Consider the following 4912-nt stretch of genomic DNA (forward strand, 5'->3'; position numbering starts at 1 on the left):
TCATGGGCCCCTCGAGCATCAACCGACATACCTCCTTCGCCTATATATACTCCCGTACCCTGAAAACATCAGAAGCGACCACGAAAACCTAATTCCACCGCCGCAACCTTCTGTATCCGCGAGATCCCATCTTGGAGCCGTCGCTGGCGCTCCACCGGAGGGGGAATCCACCATAGAGGGCCTCTGCATCATCTTCAAGGCCTGTCCGATGAGTTGTGAGTAGTTTACCACAGACCTTCGGGTCCATAGTTATTAGCTAGATGGTTTCTTCTCTCTCTTTGAATCAAAATACAAAGTTCTCCTCGATCTTCTTGGAGATCTATTCGATGTAACTCTTTTTTGCAGTGGGTTTCTGATCAAGTTTATCTATGAGAAATATTTGAATCTCCTATGAATTCTTTTATGTGTGATTAAGTTATCTTTGCAAGTATCTTCGAAATATCAGTTTGGTTTGGCCTACTAGATTGATCTTTCTTGCAATGGGAGAATTGCTTAGCTTTGGGTTTAATCTTGCGGTATCCTTTCCTAGTGACAGCAGGGGCAGCAAGGCACGTATTGTATTGTTGCCATCAAGGATAAAAAGATGGGGTTTATATCATATTGCATGAGTTTATCTCTCTACATCATGTCATCTTTCTTAATGCGTTACTATGTTCTTCAAGAACTTAATACTCTAGATGCATGCTGGATAGTGCTCGATGTGTGGAGTAATAGTAGTAGCTGCAGGCAGGAGTCGGTCTACTTGTCACGGACGTGATGCCTATATACATGATCATGCCTAGATAATCTCATAACTATGCGCTTTTCTATCAATTGCTCGAGAGTAATTTGTTCACCCACCGTAATACTTATGCTATCTTGAGAGAATCCACTAGTGAAACCTATGCCCCCGGGTCTATCTCTTATCATATAAGTTTTCAATCTACTTTTATTTGCATCTTTTACTTTCCAATCTATATCATAAAAATACCAAAAATAATTATCTTATCATATTATCTCTATCAGATCTCACTTTCACAAGTGGCCATGAAGGGATTGACAACCCCTTTATTGCGTTGGTTGCGAGGTTCTTGTTTGTTTGTGTAGGTGCGTGGGACTTTTGAGGAGCCTCCTACTGGATTGATACCTTGGTTCTCAAAAACTGAGGGAAATACTTACGCTACTGTGTTGCAACACCCTTTCCTCTTCAAAGAAAACCAAAGCAAGCTCAAGACATAGCAAGAAGGATTTCTGGCACCGTTGCCGGGAGGTCTTCGCTCAAGTCAAGACATACCAAGTACCCATCACAAACTCATCTTCCTCGCATTACATTATTTGCCATTTTCCTCTCGTTTTCCTCTCCCCCACTTCACCCTTGTCGTTTTATTCGCCCTCTCTTTCTCAATCTTCTTCTTTCTCTTTCTCTTGTCTTTTGTGTGCTCGTCTCTATGGCTAGTCCTCCTATTCTTGTTATTACTCCCTAACATGAAATTCTTAATTTTAAGCAAAGGGAGGGAGAAAATCTAAAGGATGCTTGGCATAGAATTTGCAGTGCTCAAAATAGATCTACTAGGAAGCTTTCTACTTCCGTTCTTCTTCGCAATTTTTATGTAGGCATTACCCCTTGGAATAGATGCATTCTTGATACCATTACCGAAGGGAATTTCTTGGATAGCCATACTTATGATGCTTATGATGCTATGCTAGATTTGTTTGGTCCATCCCCTCTTTTGGTTAATGGAACTGTTTTAACTTTAGAACATGTGATGCAAAGACTTGAAATTGTTGAAAATAAAGTTGCCACAGTTGAGTTAATTGAAAATCTGGATAAAAAGATCCATAACCAAATAACCCAATATGTATCTAGGGTTGGAGTTACTTTGAATTTTTTTAAAGAGAAAGAACCTATAGTTAATGAAAGAATAGATCTAGATTCTACAAGAATCAGTAAACTTGAGGATATTATTACCAACTTAGGTCAGCCTTTTCATCCATGAAAAATATTCCAACTCCTCCTACTAAAACAGCTAAATTAATTTATGTTCCTAAAAATAAGGGTGAATCTTCTAGTAAGGAAAATGCGGATCTCAAATCAATAAGTGTTCATCCCAATTATCTCTCTGTCATTAAGGAACGTTTTGCTACAAATGAATTTCTCGATTTCTTGCCGAGGGGTTTAATCATTGCTAAAAACAAAGAAAATCCTACAAGTTATAAGTGCTCTATTGAAGAATTAAATGCCAAAGATGGTACTACTTAGATCTATTCTCGCTTTTATGCCTAGCTAGGGGCGTGAAACGATAGCGCTTGTTGGGAGGCAACCCAATTTTATTTTTGTTTCTTGATTTTTTCTTCTGTTTAGTAATAAATATTTCATATAACTTTTGTTTAGATGTGTTTTCATGTTTGAATTAGTGTTTGTGCCAAGTAAAACCTATAGGATAACCTATGGTAATAGTTAATTTGATTCTGCTGAAAAACAGAAACTTTGCACTCACGAGAAAAAAATCAATAAATCACAGAAACGTAATTTTGCGTTGATTCCTTTTTATGTAGATCAATAGACAAATTTCCCAGGACTTCCTATTTTTGTAGGAATTTTAGAGTTACAGAAGTATTCGGAAGTTACAGATTTCTACAGACTGTTCTGTTTTTGACAGATTCTGTTTTTCGTGTGTTGTTTGCTTATTTTGATGAATCTATGGCTAGTATCAGTGGGTATGAACCACAGAGAAGTTGGAATACAGTAGGTTTAACACCAATATAAATAAATAATGAGTTCATTACAGTACCTTAAAGTGGTGGTTTGCTTTCTTGCACTAACGGAGCTCATGAGATTTTCTGTTGAGTTTTGTGTTGTGAAGTTTTCAAGTTTTGGGTAAAGATTTGATGGATTTCGGAATAAGGAGTTGAAAGAGCCTAAGCTTGGGGATGCCCAAGGCACCCCAAGGTAAATTCAAGGAAAACCAACAGCCTAAGCTTGGGGATGCCCCGGAAGGCATCCCCTCTTTCGTCTTCGTCTACCGATAACTTTACTTGGAGCTATATTTTTATTCGCCACATGATATGTGTTTTGCTTGGAGAGTCTTGTATGATATTAGCCTTTGCTTTTTAGATTTCCATAGTCATACTTGCTTTACACACCTTTTGGGAGAAACCCACATGATTTGGAATTTATTAGAATACTCTATGTGCTTCACTTACATCTTTTGAGCTAGATAAGTTTTGCTCTAGTACTTCACTTATATCTTTTAGAGCACGACGGTGGTTTAATTTTGTAGAAATTATTGATCTCTCATGCTTCACTTATATTATTTTGAGAGTCTTTTAGAACAGCATGGTATTTTCTATGGTTATAAAATTGGTCCTAGAATGATGGGTATCCAAGTTGGGTATAATAAAAACTATCATAGGAAGTGAATTGGATGCTATGATCAATTTGATACTTGACAATTGTTTTGAGATATGGAGGTTGTAATATTAGAGTCATGCTAGTTGGGTAATTGTGAATTTAAAGAATACTTGTGTTGAAGTTGGCTAGTCCCGTAGCATGCACGTATGGTAACCGTTGTGTAACAAATTTGAAACATGATGTGTTCTTAGATTGTCATCCTTATGAGTGGCGGTCGGGGACGAGCGGTGGTCTTTTCCTACCATTCTATCCCCCTAGGAGCATGCGCGTAGTGCTTGGTTTTTGATGACTTGTAGATTTTTGCAATAATTATATGAGTTCTTTATGACTAATGTTGAGTCCATGGATTATACGCACTCTTACCCTTCCATCATTGCTAGCCTCTTCGGTACCGTGCATTGCCCTTTCTCACCTTGAGAGTTGGTGCAAAATTCGCCGGTGCATCCAAACCCCGTGATACGATACGCTCTATCACACATAAACCTCCTTATATATTCCTCAAAATAGCCACCATACCTACCTATTATGGCATTTCCATAGCCATTCTGAGATATATTGCCATGCAACTTTCCACTGTTCCGTTTATCATGACACGCATCATCATTGTCATATTGCCTTGCTTGATCATGTAGTTGACATCGTATTTGTGGCAAAGCCACCTTCATAATTTTCATACATGTCACTCTTGCATCATTTCCCATCCCGGTACACCGCCGGAGGCATTCATATAGAGTCATATCTTGTTCTAGTTTTGAGTTGTAAATAAATTTAAGTGTGATAATCATCATTATTAGAGCATTGTCCCTTAATAAAAAAGAAAGGCCAAAAAGAAAAAAAGGCCAAAAAAAGAAAGGCCAAATAAAAAAGGAAAGGCCCAAAAAAAGAGGAAAAAAAGAAGAAAAGAAAAATAAAAAAAATAAAATAAAAAGAGGGACAATGTTACTATCTTTTTCCACACTTGTGCTTCAAAGTAGCACCATGTTCTTAATATAGAGAGTCTCATTTGTTGTCACATTCATATACTAGTGGGAATTTTTCATTATAGAACTTGGCTTGTATATTCCAATGATGGGCTTCCTCAAAATGCCCTAGGTCTTCGTGAGCAAGCAAGTTGGATGCACGACCACTTAGTTTCTTTTGTTGAGATTTCATACATTTATAGCTCTAGTGCATCCGTTGCATGGCAATCCCTACTCCTCATGTTGACATCAATTGATGGGCATCTCCATAGCCCATTGATAATGCTCGTCAATATGAGACTTTATCCTTTTTTTGTCTTCTCCACACAACCTCCATCATCATATTCTATTCCACCCATAGTGTTATATCCATGGCTCATGCTCATGTATTGCGTGAAAGTTGAAAAAAGTTTGAGATTGCTAAGGTATGAAACAATTGCTTGGCTTGTCATCGGGGGTGTGCAAGATGAGAGCACTTTTGTGTGACGAAAATGAAGCATGACCAAACTATATGATTTTGTAGGGATGAACCTTCTAATGCCATGATATTTTGAGAAGACAT

This window comes from Triticum dicoccoides, chromosome 3B, assembly GCF_002162155.2.
Source record: "Triticum dicoccoides isolate Atlit2015 ecotype Zavitan chromosome 3B, WEW_v2.0, whole genome shotgun sequence".
In the NCBI taxonomy this organism is placed as follows: domain Eukaryota; kingdom Viridiplantae; phylum Streptophyta; class Magnoliopsida; order Poales; family Poaceae; genus Triticum; species Triticum dicoccoides.